We start from the raw sequence: 16,104 nt of genomic DNA, 5'->3' as shown, positions 1-16,104 counted from the left end.
AATTTAAACATATTCGCTCAAATTTTGGGATGACCTAAGTTGTCTACCTCTTGTCGTTTCCTTGTTTGATATACAGGTTGGAAAAGATCAGAGTGCCCACATTTTTCGGACATTTTATTAAAAAAACTCGAGATCAATGAGGATATTAATTGTAGTCCATTTTCCAGACTCATGGCCATTTAATTAAAGAATTTTCTGGCATCCACTAAACAAATCGTTCATGTAGTTTCAAATTATCACAAAAATTAGAATTTGTAAGAAATCAATACAATAATGTTAATGAAAAATTAGTTTTTGTAAGATATCATAAATGTTGCAAGATTAATCCTGCAACAAACAGGAAATCAATGTCCTTCAGCGCAAATGTTCGATGTGTCTACCTTCCTGATGTAGACATTCTTTAAGTCTACTGGCCATTGATTCGCGGGCATGGCGTACATTCCTGGCGATTCTTATTCTGGCTTTAAGGTCGTCGGGTGCATCTGGTTCAGTTGCGTATACCTCTCCCTTGACATAGCCCCAGAGGAAGAAATCTAACGGAGTCAGGTCAGGAGACCTTGGAGGCTAGGTCGTTGGTCCACCCATACCAATACATCGGTTAGGGAACTCGTTATTCAGCCACTCTCTTACGGGTACGGCGAAGTGCGGTGGCGCGCCATCCTGTTGGAACCACATATCCCTCACTACTGCCAATGGTAAATCATTAGTGGCATCAGTAAATTCTTGACGCAAAAACTCTAAGTAACGTTGCCGCGTGATGTTCTTGTCAAAAAAAATGGCCCAACGATTCTCTCGCCAACCCACACATTGGTTTTCCAACGCATCTGTTGGTAATGCTCCCGAAGTCAGTGAGGATTTTGCTGCGACCAATAGTGAAGGTTATGTCGGTTGACTGTTCCATCTCGATGGAATGTAGCTTCGTCAGAGAACAGAACATTGCTAAGGAAACCAGGCATTTCTTCATCGAGGAACCGCATTGCCATACAAAGGCCCTGACGCCTAAGATAATTTTTATGATTATTTGAAACTCCATGAACGATTTGTTTAGTGGATGCCAGAGAATTCTTCAATTAAACTGCCATGAGTCTGGAAAATGGACTACAATTAATTTCCTCATCGATCTCGAGTTTTTTTTATAAAATGTCCGAAAAATGTGGGCACTCTGATCTTTTCCACCCTGTATTTACATCATTACAAAGCTTGTTTGTTATTTTATTGGGTTCAAGCGTCTCAAAAACATCACAGAATTTCTTTTTCTTTACAATTTTACTCTTTGGTTTTGTTATGCTAGACTGAAGAGAGTCTTGCATGTGTATGAAATCTTGGTTTAAAGATGCAAGGTCTTCAATATCACAGATGCTCATTCTTTTAACTGACTTTGACGTAACATTTATCTTATTTTGAAGATGTTCTTGTGAATGAGCGTCACTTTTCTTTGATTGGTGTTGTAAAGGAACAATAATGTTGCCAGATTTATGTTGCAGTGGACTAGAATACACGTTTGGATGAAAGTGAGGATTCTTCGATTCCAGCTACTCCTGGAAGAAATTTCGAAGGTTGGTGATTTACTTACTATTATTTAGAGAAACGCTAACAAGTACATATTTTTAAAGAAGAAGGTTTGGGAGAACCCAGTTGCTCGATCACAATAGAACAAAGAAAAGCAACACCTACAACCGAAATCTCCAGAAAAATAAAAAACGAAATTGCAAATGACCATGAAAATGAAAAATCAAAGCTAAAGGCTAACAAGAGAAAGGAGGAGGAGAAAATTCAAAAAATTCAAGAGAAAAAAGAAGGAAGTTACAAGAGGAAGAAAGAAAAAATTTGGAAGACAGAAAAAAGGTGCAAGAGGAAAAACGAGAAATGGAAGACAAGCAGAAAAGGCAGAAGAGAGAAGAGGAAAAAGGACATAAGGCCAAAAAGGATAAACTACTAAACACCAGAGACAATGAAGAAAAGGAAATATTGGACGATTTTAGTGAGAAGGAGCCAATTTCAAGCATAGAGTCTAATGGTAAGGGTGAGATTATTAGTTACCTAAATATTATCTACTAATATTATTCCTTGTATATAGACGATAATCTCAAACAGATAGAAGAAAATGAAAATGATTTCATCGGTAGTGAAAGCAAGAGTGAAAATTCAGACTCAGATAGTGGTTCGGAAATAATTCCAAAATTTAAAAAGTAAAATTTAGACAGTGCATTATTATATAAAAGTACAAATATCACAATTTAAAAAGTGTATAAAAAATATTACTAAATTCATTTTGTAAGAAATTTATTGTTTATTAAATATATTCATTTTTAATTGAAGAATATTACAAATTTATTTTGACGACACATTCAAGTTACTTATCACTTTCACTTTACGGAAAGTAACAGAGAAAGTAACCCAGTTACTTTCAAGTTACTTTTCAACTCCACTTTACGGAGAGTAACCGAGAAAGTAACCCAGTTACTTTCAAGTTAGTTTTCGTGAAGAATTCGCGGAGAGTAAACGAGAAATTGACATAGTACTTAAGTAATTAGGTTAATTTCAAGTTTCTTTTCGCCTATAGTTCGCGGAGAGTATCCGAGAAAGTAACCTAAATACTTAAATAACCGAGAAAGTGACTCAGTTCCTTTTAAGTTACTTTTCACTTCCGCTTTACGGAGAGTAACCGAGAAATTAATTTAGTTCTTTAAGTAACCGAGGAAGCAACCCAGTAACTTTCAAGTTACTTTTCTCCTAGATTTCGCGGTGAGTTACAGATAAAGTAGCCCCGTTACTTGAGTAACCGCGAAAGTAACTTGAGTAACCGTGAAATTAACCAAGATATTTAAGAAACCGAGATAGTAACCAAGTTACTTTTAATATACTTTTCACTAATACTTTACGGAGAGTAACAGATAAAGTAGCCCAGTTACTTGAGTAACCGCGAAAGTACCCTAGTTACTTGAGTAACCGTGAAATTAACTTACTTATTCTGTGAGAGCGGTTGCTCTCTTAGATAAGACTTCATACTGACTTTAATGTATAAGAAAGGTTTTTTGTTTCATGTAACTTTTTTCGTATTATGTTTACTGTTTACTTTTTAAATTGTTTGAGCTCATTATTAACGAAAAAAAGCAAAGTTTTAATCACTGACAAATAATTGTATTAAGAAACCTGAACTATCAATATAAACATTGTGATTGGCAATATTTTCAAAAGTATATAATACTTCTCTTCGAGAGAAGTGTACCACAAAGCGTGGTAACATAAGAACATTAAAAGCAACGTTACTAAACCGAATCACATACGCGATAAATAGTACCCTCATCACTACTCAATTAGCACTTGACTATTTCCTAAGGAGTGCACTGTTAAAAAATATTGTACAAAATTGGATGTAAATGGATCCAAACGGCTGACTCTGAGACAGCACAGTTTTTAATCTCTTTTTGGATAACGTAACTAGTGTTCAAAAAGGGAGGGTCGAACGATAAGCCAGATTTGAAGCCTCATCCAAAATTTGATCCAGAATCATCTATTAAGGGATCGATTATTACCCAGAAATGGTAAAGATATTATTCACATATCAATCAAACCCACATTGGACAAATTTCAAACCAATATAGAACTAAAAATAAACCCTCATTGGACAATTTCTAACCGATATTGGACTAATATCGAGCACATATTGGTTTAATATCTAACCGACATTGGACAAATGTCGAACAATATTGGACTCATATGAAGCCAATATAGAGGCTAGATTTTTTATTTCACCGAGTGATGATTGTTTTGGAAACGTTCTGTTCTCGACTTATTCATCTGTCTGTGTGTTTGTTGGTCTGTCTGCCTGTTGTTGCACCCCAGGGGATCGCATTCGCAGTTTCATAATCTGAACAAAAGGGTTCTCAATTTCCGGATCGTATTCACAGTTGACGGGTATCTGAAAAACTGTACTGACCACTATTCTATTAACTGTCATCAACAATCTAACTACACCATTTTAAGGTCTTTCAGACACTCGCGAAAGAGGCATACTCTAGGAAAACCGTCTCTTAAAACGATACAACTAGAAGTATAATAAGTAACTTCAGATAAAAATAATTAATATCATATAATTTTAATAAATTATTTGAGAAAAACTTCTCTTAACTGAAAAATCTGCAGTCAAAGTTAATAAAGGACGAATAACGAAGATTGGGTAAGAAGTCGATAGGCTGGACTCAGTTAATAGTTTGTATAAAGCGAAAAATTGAGACATTACTCCACTGTATCATGAAACTCTTTCCAAAGTTAATATAGGATGAGTATTGATATCGTTAGTTAATAAAAACGGAATAGAGAAGTCGTTTTCAACAAAATGATCAAAATATGTTTCGAGTGTGACCTTCTGAAATATAGTTGGCGGTAGGGACGAGTGGATTTTTACTTCTCCTGAGAGACAGGCTTTGTACCTGACGTGTCTGTCTGTGTTTTGTTTTAACTTCTTCAATTGTTTATCAATAAAGAGAAATGATTGCATATCTAGGTAAATAGGTATGTTGGTGATCCTCAAATATTATTTCACTTCCCCTTTTTACTGATGTTTAGATAATATGGATGGGTTTCGACGACATCCATTTTCGAATGAAATCCAGCATTATCTATTATCCCCTTCTGATGTTACACATTAATTGTTGTTGCTTTTATCGTCATTTCGACTATACGGTAAGCGGTGTCACGAGATCCCTATGGCGAAAATATCACAGATAGAGTCCACTAACGTAATAACTATGGCTTTTTGGAATTGGGTTTTATCGAAAAGATTGTAACAATAATTGAGTTTGGCGATCTGATCATAAATAACTGATACGGAGATAAGCGTATACATGTTAAATTCTAATAAAAATATTAGTGACAATATTTCAGATGAAAGTCTACTTCAAAAAAATGATTTGCATATTTTTTACAAAGCTTAAATTACAAAATATTACGCTAAAAGTTAGACTTCAAAGCAAGTGGATTTTATAACATAAAATATTTTTAATTTAACCGAACGTAGAGTACGACCCTTTTTTTCGAAAAATTTTGTCGATTGCATACATTTGTCGGTTAAAATCTTACTAAGATTATTCAATCTCAAAAAATATCATCTAAAATTGTTGTATTGTTTAAACGAATAAACTTCTGAATAGTTTTCGATTATTTGTAGTTAATCGTATTTTCCGAAAAAATCGACCAAAAAACCGCGAGCCCTACTGTGAAGCATTCAACATCAAAATATTACTGGAAAGATGACAAAATGTTCAATGTGTTTTCCCTACGTCAGTTAAGAGAGTGGTGTTTACGTTAGCGCTTTTAATTCAAAATTCTCATTTGAGGGCAGGTATACACGGTTTCATTATTTGTTAATCTCACCAAAATGCTACTAATTGTGAAGGTGTGTGGTATAATTCCTGAAACTAAACCAACGTAGAGGACCAGATTATTCGTTAAAACAATTTTGATCCTATTGAATCAGTCATACTGTGATGTTACGTTATCATTTTATAAACTATTTGTTACCAACAGTGGATTGTTTAATTCACAAGTAACAGTGGTACTGATTAATCCAGGAGGACAGTGTCGTTATATAATTTAATTAGTCAAATAATTTTCATGTTTACATCAGGGATTCTCTCAACGTAACCACGTTAGAAACACAGTCCACATTGCCGTTTGTTTATTGGTTTAAATTGCTATTAATTGTATAGGTATTTGATTTAATTACTGGTATTCAAGCTAAACTATAGAATAACATCATTCATTAACATATTGTATAGATAATCTTTACCACAAACCTAGCACAGGATATGATAAAAATTGAACGCAATGTGTTGGAAATAATCAAAAACTCCTCTAAACATTAGAGTTAAGGTGAATTATTTATTAAAAGTCATTTTATAAGCTTAATGAGCACTGACGACCAATTAATTTCAACGTAATTAAGTGTAATTAAAGCGAAATTAAACCCCAAATATACATTTTTTTGGATGGAACCTCAGATAACTCTTAAATGATGTTCTTGATTAAGATTGTATCTACCCAAGCCGTTGGTAAAGCCCCATGTTTTCTCTTTCACAGTTAAGCTAATTTAAATTATCTCCAAAATACCTTAATAGGCGCGAAATTCAAAAGTTTAGCGTAAAATGATAATCGAAAACTCCACTAAAAATTGCAATTAAGGTGAAGTACACATTTAAACTCATTTTATAACCTAAATGTACACTGCCAAAACACAGTCCTACGTTAATTTTAACTCAATTAAACTATATTTTAAGTACATTAATTGCCGCGAAATTCAAAAGTTTTGGGTTAAAAACTGAATATGTGGAAAAAATATTAAACTGCACTAAACATTGCAATTAGGGTAAAAAATTCAAATAAATTTAAAGCTTAATCCACTCTCTCGAGACACGCTCAAATTAAGATTAAAACCTCACAAGTTTTTCGTACAGCCACAGTAGTTTCCTATTTCACTTTCAAATTAATTTAAATGATCATTAAAATACATCAAAAGCGCATACATTAAAATTTTAGGGTAATTTTGCAATTAAAGCTAATATTTTATTGAAACGGCTTATCTTGTTTATCTAGTGTGGAGTTAGTTTGTAATACTATAAACTAAATCCACACTAGATAAACAAGATAAGCCGTTAAATAAAACTCAATCAAGTATAATTAATGTGAAAGATTCGTGTTTTGGGTAAATTCATGGATACCTTATAATTAAACTAACACCAAGCCTCCACTTTCCTGTTTAATTCTAACGATTAATTAAATTGTCATTTAAAAGCATTTTCCCATTTTTAAAAGAGAGCCATTGAAAAGGCGCGATATTTAAAAGTTTTGGGGCAAAATATTGATTGTTCCGCAAGAGTCAAACAGTCACTCCTCTAAAGTTTGCAGTTTAGGAGAATTTCTTATTCAAACTCGTATAATAAACTGCAATAACACTAATAAAAGAAGATAAGCCGTTACTTTCAACTTAATAACCATATTTAACGTGAAATTAATCGAAAACAACAGGTTTTTTGGGCAACTTTAGATAACCCTTAACTGAAATAACAAAACTACGCGAGTTGTTCTTTCAGCCTAAATGTTTTCCTATTTAACGCTAAAATTAATTACATTATCACTATAATGCATTAATAGGCTCCAAATACAAAATTTTAGGGTAAGGAATGTGTCAAAATGTAACTTTTCCATTTAAATTTTAATATATAATTAACATAGTTCACCAGCAACAATTTAATCTGACAACATTCAATGTAATAATGTTGCCAATAAAACAAGGGCGTCTAGCCCATAACTAAGCCACATCGCTAGCCATCTCTCGCTATCCCTAATTCCATAAATTTTCTTCTTCAGAAATATCACCTAGCATACCAGTCAAGTCGGGGGAGCAACAGAAAATTTTAAAGCACAGTCTTACGATAAATCTTGAAATTTGGGTCTCAGATTACAACCTCTAATCTGTTTGGTACACATCAACGTCAACGTAAATGTTCAACGTGATTACCATTGTGGTGCAGGCACTCTTCATCTTTCCATGTCTTGCAATAACTTTACAAGCAACGAACTCATGACGCAGGAAGTCCAATTAAAGGCCTTCAGTGATTTTCTTATCAAGAAAAAGGGTCCGATAATTTGGTTTCCAAGAATGCCCACCCAAAAATGCACGTTATGAAGGTTTAAGGTACCATCCTTAAATAGCCTCGTCAGAGAACAGTACCTTTCTAAAAAATAATGGATCGGCTTCAACTAGTTCACGCAAAGGTTGTGCCGTCTTGGGTAATCCTCGTAAACATCATGTTTAATTTGCCCTGGTTTGAATACACTGGCATTTTCCTAAGAGACGAGACTAACTAATTAAATTCGAACCTAACTGCTACGTAACGACGATAACTTTTCACTACGGCCTTTTTTCTCGGTTCCACAGACAACTCGGAACTTCTTCAAAGTTATTCCCAAAGAAACCTTTATGTTTTCCTTATTTTGTCCAAAGTTTAAGGTTAGGAGTGTTTAAAAATTGGCCAACCATAATTACAATGGTTTTTTACAGTATTTGTGTCTTTTTAACTGGCGTATTGTTACAATTGTAACACTACAGACCTTTTATTTCAAATGGGACCAGCAATACCGCACCACTGATCCGAAAAACCAAGATGGTAATTGTTTGGACCTATCGGGTCAGGACATTGGAGGACCAAACATACCGTGTTGTCACGTGTCGAATGTTAAAGCGACCTTCACAACTATATAAACCATGACTTGCTCAAGCTGGCAATCTTTGAAAACTCAACTTTGAGGAACTTCCGGTCTCTTTAGATATACAGGGTCTTTCAGTGTCGCAGCTAAGTAGTAGAATTACAGTAGTTAGTCTCGTTTCCTAGCAAAATGCCGACCTATTTTAACCAGGAAAAATTGGACAGCACGTTTATTTTGGGTGAAGGTCGCGGTAACGTTCAACTAAAGGCAGTGCTTTATGCCGAACGGTCTCCACACCGACAGCATTCGGGTGCGAGCACCTTCGGGATTTCGGTAGTGCAAGATCGTGACTGTATAGTCTGTAATGAGGATAGAGACTTTGACGTCGTAAAAAGTTTTCAAGCAAATTTCATGCTAGTATAGAGCGGTGGAACAAGAAGTTGCACTAAGCCATTCTACTGTTCGTGCCAGTTTACAAGGCCATTACTACCGGCATAATCATATCCCCCTACATCAAGCCTTAACGGCAAAACCATTAGTCTTACCATGCGTCATGAGTTTAGTGGTTGCAAATGTAATGTAAGACACGGACAATCCTCTGGAAGAGTGCCTCAACCACAATGGTAGGCACTTTGAATATTTACGTTGAGTTGTTTACCAAACAGTTTAGATTTTGCAATTTGAGAGTCTGAGACCCAGGTTCTAAGACTAATCGCAGGACTGTGCTTTAATATATTTTGTTGCATTCAGGCATACAATAAAACATGAATTCTAAACATTTATTTACACCCTGTATAATTTAGTATGGCATCTCCCGTTGGCAGTATTGGGGGTTTTACATAAAGGAAGCTGTTGGTCTGATCTCGACAACACTGTATATGTATACAGTGTACGAAACGAATATTTTTCATCCATATTTCAAATACCGTCGTTTTTAAACTTATTAATATTGAAATAAAAACTACTTTCATTACGCAATAAATATTTTAAAACGTTTTTTATTTAAAAACGGAGACGACTAGTTTCGCTACTTTGTTACAAAGGCATCATCAGGTCTGATCTGTCGCTCGCTAAAATTCAGATCAGACCTGATGATGCCTTTGTAACAAAGTAGCGAAACTAGTCGTCTCCGTTTTTAAATAAGAAACGTTTTAAAATATTTATTGCGTAATGAAAGTAGTTTTTATTTCAATATTAATAATTTTATACGTAAGTACCGTTATAAGTCACTCAACTTACTTAATAAAGTTTTTAAACTTCTTTCATAAATAAAATACAACATTTGCTTATCGAAATCAATGTTTTTGAATATAAGTTAAATGTAATTAACGATACTTAAGTACTTTTTTAAGCAATTAGAAATAGATCAACCCCAAATGTATGACGGTAAAGCAAAAATAAAATTTTTCAAATTTTAATTACAATAAGACTGAAGTGACAGATATTATAAAGAAATGTCTTGGTTTGGACCAAGGCCGAAAAAACAAACGATATGTGTGAGGTTTATCATTTGACTGAAGTTCCGATATTGCAATTGTTTCAGTTATTTTTATCCATTTAATCCTTAATCAATATCAAATTCAATCAACTGATTTTACTGTTAATAGATACATTCCCTCTAAATTAATTGAAAAAAAATTACATATCTACGGTTTTTCAAGAACAATTACATTTTCCAAAATCATTTTATCATGGAATTAATTATTTTGAAGGGATTTCGTGTCGCTGCTCACTAACTTGTAAGCACCTTGACGGACATAATTTTAATCGTTGCTGGCTTGACAAATTTTAAAGTTTGCTCAAAAATGTTTAAATCTGTAGTAAGTTTCTGAGAAGACTGATGTTCAAGAAAATATGATAAAGAACTTTTTTCTCAAACTAATTTATAAACTAATGTCGTCTTCTTAAAACAAAGCAAAAATGTTTATCCTGTGTGGTTTCTTTTAGTAGGTGGCTCTCTTTAGCACAGGAAAAATGTGATAAATATAACCAGAAGCAAGATAAGGGACTAGAAGTAAAATGCTCTAGCATTGGTGATAGAGCCTAGCACTAGTGAACACATTTGACGATTTTATGCCGCTTCCATCGCCAAGTGAAGAGTTTGATTACCACGATCCTTCTAGTCCCTTTTCTTACTTCTGATATAACCAAAGGTAAGGGTAAAGATTACAAAAAAAGAAATACTTCTCAGTACCAATGACTTGTTAAATTCATTTCATGCGGAAATAATATGGGTATACACATTATTCATTACCAGTTATGCGAAGAAGGTCACACTCAACTCCGACCCCCCTTCCTCTATTTTCCCAATATAAAAAAATTTAAAATCACCAGTGGTTCCAGTGTATGGGTCATATGAGCCGTCGCAACACATTTAGTCAATAATACCGTATAGTTCGAAACCTTTTCACATTAGTATACGGTACATGACTCTCCGGACTCTCCCGCCAACCTTAATAACCTAAAACTATAAAACATTCCTGTGCATGAGTGATTATGGTTGTGGCTTGACACTCGCTAGCGCCTGAAGGACCGATCACTCAGTGTAATCGGTGTAAATTCGTAGGTGAGTGCACCATTTTGGAAATTACATACAGAGAATTAAAACACCGGTGTGATGCCGCCATTAAGGTCTTCTCTCTCTCGTCCCAGGTTCGAGCCCTGGTAGATACATGTTTTGACCATCGTGAATGGACATAATAATAAGCTAGATCTCTTCAAAAACTCAGAATAACCACGTATCTATGGTGTAGTGGTTATCACGTCCGCTTTACACGCGGAAGGTACCAGGTACGAGCCCTGGTAGATAAACGTTTTGACCATCGTAATTGGACATAATAATAAGCTAGATCTCTTGGAAAACTCAAAGTTATCACGTATCTATTGTGTAGTAATTATCACTTCCGATTTTCATGCGGAATGTCCCAGGTTGGAGCCCTGGTTGACAGGGTTGGCAAGTTTTAAACAAATTGTTTTAAACTTTGGTTTAAAACTTGTTTTAAACAGCCATGAAAAAAAACTTTAATTTGTTTAAAACGTTTTAAACAAAAAGTTTAAAACATGTTTTTTTTATGGAGAAAAATTTCGAATATTTTTAACTCTTTTTTATTTGAAAATGAGCGAAAAGATTAAATAATAGAAATAATAAGCTCCAGTCAAAACCTTCCAATTATTCGACTGTTTCAAATGTGTGTTTAATGGTTTGGAGACCCTACCAGTTGTTTTATCCATTACCAATCTGTATTGAAGACTGATATTCAGAACTATGATTAAGGATAACTTATTTTGTCATCTACTTAAAGCAAAGCAATAACATTTTTCCTATGTGGTTTCTCAACACTGTTGGTACATTTTACTGTTCTAGAAGGATTACGCGTAATCTATAAAGCCAGGCATTTGACAGTGCTAAAATTAATACGCCTAATCCGAAAACGGAAAACATGAGCGCCTACAAATAAGTAAGGGGTGGTGAAGTTTCAAATGTATGATGAGTTCTGACCAAGAAACTCGGAAGTACGGAAGCGGAAATGACTGAATAGTGGCCACAAAAGAAATCAGGCATTTAGACTTTAGGGGTTAAATGTACAAATTTACGCATCACACTCATTTTGTATCTGCTATTAAAAAAATTATATTTTCCTTTTGAAAAGATCGTTTGCTCTTTTTTGAAGTCAGTAGAACTTTTCAAATATTCAATATTGTACTCTCAACACGTACTCCCTTTTAAATAATTAATTTCATGATAAAATGTTTTCCGAAAATCTAACTTTAAATCGTGTTATAAACAATAAAAACACAAATTTTTTTAACTAAGTTTTTGCCAACCCTGACAAGGACCCTTTCTTACACCTGCAAATTCTAAATTTTAGGAGCTCTTGATTTTCCTGTTTGACTTTGCAGTACATGTTCGTTGTACGTTGGTCTAGGGGTATGATACTCGCGCTGGTTGCGAGTGGTACCAGGTTAAATCCCGGAAGGTCGCGTCTTAGAGCTTCATATTATAAATTTAGGAGTATTTTTATTTTCGTGTTTTACTTCTCAATACGTTTCGTGGTTCGTTGGTCTAGGTGTATAATACTTGCTTTGGGTTCAAGTGGTCCCTGGTTCTAATTCCACACGGACAATTTCTTACACCTTGAAATTCTAAAGCTATTCAATATTGAACGCTCAAAATAATTAATATCATAAAATAATTTCGGAAAATCTATTTTGTTCTTGAAAATGCGTAAATTTGTAGTTTTTTCAATCAATTTGGAGGGAATAAATCGACTAACTGTTAAATCAGTTGATTGAATTAAATATTGATTAAGGATTAAATTAATATAAATAAAGAAAAATTGCAATATCGGGACTTCCGTCAATTGATAAACGTCACTCTTATCGTTTGTTTTTTCTGTCTTGGTCCAAACCAAGACCTTTTTTTTAATCAAGTAGGTTGTGAAAATAAGCGCCTCGCGCTGGCGGGAGTAGTGGCTTAAATGGAGAGCCGCGATATTCTAGAGGGCCGGTAGGCCCTTCTAGATAAGATCCCACACCCTCCCGTAATGTTAAATGAAAATTCACAGATTTTAGCCGATTTTCCCATAGGAATAACATGGGGTTTTTGGTGCTCCTGTACATCGAATCATTTAAAAACTACATGCAAGTTAGCTTTCGGAATACATTTAAATTAACAAGTAACTATTCAAGGTGTGCCTTTTTCAAGTTTCATCAAATTTAATTAAGTCTAAGTATGTTAATTTAATTAAAAACGTAAGTACCTCAAAAGATTATTCTACAGCAGACGACGCTAATTGTTCGTTACCCTACAGTAGACGACGCTAATTTGCCATTTCGCCGCCTTGAAACTTTAACTTGATATTTTTCAATAAATATAACACTATATTTATTAAAAACTTCTCTGGCGGGTCTAATTTTCGTTTAATTATGTGTCTCGGTTGAAATTCTATACTTAAGATACCTTTTTAATTTATATTTTAAATGTTAGTTTCGACCAAGGCTTAAGTTGCCTTACTTAGGCCATGGATTTATAATAGAAGCTTACGCTTCATGGATATTTCCCTGTAGCCTTCAGTAAGGCATTTTGATTTTAAACACATTTATGTCACAAAAATTCGCGCGGGTGGGGACTGGGGGGCTGATGACGTAGAAATTGAGGCAAACGTTTTTCTTTAGGCGTGCGTGCGCGCGCGCTATTCAAAATTAGAACTCGATCACGTGAAAAACTTCAACCCCCCCTCTGAATTTGCCTCAAATTCTACGTCACAAACGCGCGTGCCAGGCTGGTACTATTTCAGACGAGGAATAAATGTTGTCCGCGTTTTAAGGTGAGTGAAATATCCAGGAAGCGTAAGCTTCTATTATAAATCCATGCTTAGGCAGACTATTGAGTGAGTCTATGCAATGGGTGATTGTAAAAGCTGGAAGGATAGATGGATCAGTGTTGGAAATAAGGATATTTTTAAAACTGGACCTGTGGCCTAGGTATTTTAATTAAAATAACTGTCCACGGTGCCAATCACTGTAAACGTACAAGGGCAGTGCACGCAATGTCATGGATAATTGCAATCGTAAAGTGGACTGTAAAAGATACGGCTTTGATAGTTTAAAATCGTGGCAGGTTTGTTTTGAAGTTGACTATAAAGCTCGGGTTCTAAAACGAATTGTGAGCCGTATCATATAAGAATTAGTAGAAGTGTAGAACCATTTTTAACCTCGTCCTAGAAGTGAAAAATTTCGCATTTCAGGCAAATATTACTTTATAATAGATTAATACAAATAAAGACTGAAGGAACAGATATTATATAAAAAGGACTTGGTTTGTCCAAGCCTAAAAAACAAAACGATAAGAGTTTTTTCCAGTTGACTGAAGCGCGGATATTTTATTTTTCTATATAATTTTAAAGACAATCTGTATTTTACTACTCTTTAATTCAATCTCCAGATTTTACTGGTAATGGATTTATTTCCTATAAATTAATTGAAATAAAAAATTACTTATCTCAGATTTTTCATGATAAAATTTTACGAAAATGGAATTATTGTTGAAAAATCTGAGATAAGATATTTTATTTCAATTAATTTATAGGAAATAAATCCATTACCAGTAAAATCTGGAGATTGAATTAAAGAGTAGTAAAATACAGATTGTCTTTAAAATTATATAGAAAAATAAAATATCCGCGCTTCAGTCAACTGGAAAAAACTCTTATCGTTTTGTTTTTTAGGCTTGGACAAACCAAGTCCTTTTTATATAATAGACTATTAGATCTGGAAGAGTGATTTAAACATGTTTAAAACTAGTTTTTTTTTTGTGTTTTTTTACTGTTTTTTTCTACTTGTTTAAAAAACAGTTTAAAACAAAAAATCGTGTTTTAAACAATAAAAAACACAACTTTTGTTTTTTTTTAAAAAAACTTAATTTTTGCCAACCCTGCTGGTTGATACATGTTTTGACCATCGTGATTGGACATAATAATAAGCTCGATCTCTTGAAAAACTCAGATTAACGACGTATCTATGGTGTAGCTGTTTTTCACGTCCGCTTTACACGCGGAAGGTGCCAGGTTCGAGCCCTGGTAGATACATGTTTTGACCATCGTAATTGGACATAATAATAAGCTAGATCTCTTGGAAAACTCAGTATTATCACGTATCTATTGTGTAGTAATTATCACTTCCGATTTTCACGCGGAATGTGCATGGTTCGAACACTGAAAAAAAAAAACGTTTTGACCTTCGTAATTAGACATAATAAAAAGTTTCTTCTCTTCGAAAACTCAGAACAACCAAGTATCTATGGTGTAGTGATTATGACTTCCACTTTACACGCGGAAGGTCCCAAGTTCGAGCCCTGGTAGATTCATGTTCTGACCATCGTGATTGGACATAATAATAATCTAGATCTCTTGCAAAATTTTGTATTATCACGTATTTATGGTGTAGTGGTTATCACGTCCGCCTAACACGCGGAAGGTCCCAGGTTCGAGCCCTGGTAGATACATGTTTTGACCATCGTGATTGGACATAATAATAATCTACATCTCTTCAGAAACCAGGAATAACCACGGATCAATGATGTAGTGGTTATCACGTCCGGTTTACACGCGGAAGGTGCCAGGTTCGAGCCCTGGTAGATACATGTTTTGACCATCGTAATTGGACATAATAATAAGCTAGATCTCTTGGAAAACTCAGTATTATCACGTATCTATTGTGTAGTAATTATCACTTCCGATTTTCACGAGGAGTGTCTTAGGTTCGAACACTGGAAAAAACCCGTTTTGACCATCGTTATTAGACATAATAATAAGCTAGATCTCTTTAAAAACTCAGAATAACCATGTATCTATGGTGTAGTGATTATGACTTCCACTTTACACGCGGAAGGTCCCAGGTTCGAGCCCTGGTAGATACATGTTTTGACCATCGTGATTGGACATAATAATAAGCTAGATCTCTTGGAAAACTCAAAGTTATCACGTATCTATTGTGTAGTAATTATCACTTCCGATTTTCATGCGGAATGTCCCAGGTTCGAGCCCCGGTAGATACATGTTTTGACCATCGTAATTGGACGTAATAGTAAGCTAGATCTCTTGGAAAACTCAGTATTATCACGTATCTATTGTGTAGTAATTATCACTTCCGATTTTCACGTGGAATGTCCAAGGTTCGAACACCTTTCAATGGAAATAGCTACATTATTTCTTAAGAGTCGGCCGCTGCTATTTGCACCGGATTGTTTTGATGAATATTTATTTAATCTTAAGAACTGATAAGGTTTTTTCAATGGAATATTTTAGACTGGAATTACTTTTAGAGACGGGGCTGAAAATAGGAGTTTGAAGCAATGATGGAAATTTTCTGAATTATTATTGCTCACAATAGAGAATA

At 34.4% G+C, this 16,104-nt stretch overlaps 1 long non-coding RNA gene and 1 other non-coding gene across 2 annotated transcripts in view; one reads left to right on the top strand and one right to left on the bottom strand.

Moving 5' to 3' along the window:
- LOC149653534 (uncharacterized) overlaps positions 1-16,104 on the bottom strand; it is a 399,454-nt gene that overhangs the window by 113,770 nt on the left and 269,580 nt on the right. The window lies entirely within an intron of this gene.
- On the top strand, positions 15,139-15,211 carry TRNAV-AAC (transfer RNA valine (anticodon AAC)). The gene has a single exon. It is a non-coding gene; the product is annotated as a tRNA-Val (tRNA).

The sequence above is a fragment of the Phalangium opilio genome, unplaced genomic scaffold (genome assembly GCF_054372755.1).
Source record: "Phalangium opilio isolate 3A_F unplaced genomic scaffold, DU_Popi_V2 ptg000082l_1, whole genome shotgun sequence".
NCBI lineage: Eukaryota > Metazoa > Arthropoda > Arachnida > Opiliones > Phalangiidae > Phalangium > Phalangium opilio.
Note: the sequence above shows the minus strand (reverse complement) of the source record. Positions and strands in the feature narration are given on the sequence as shown.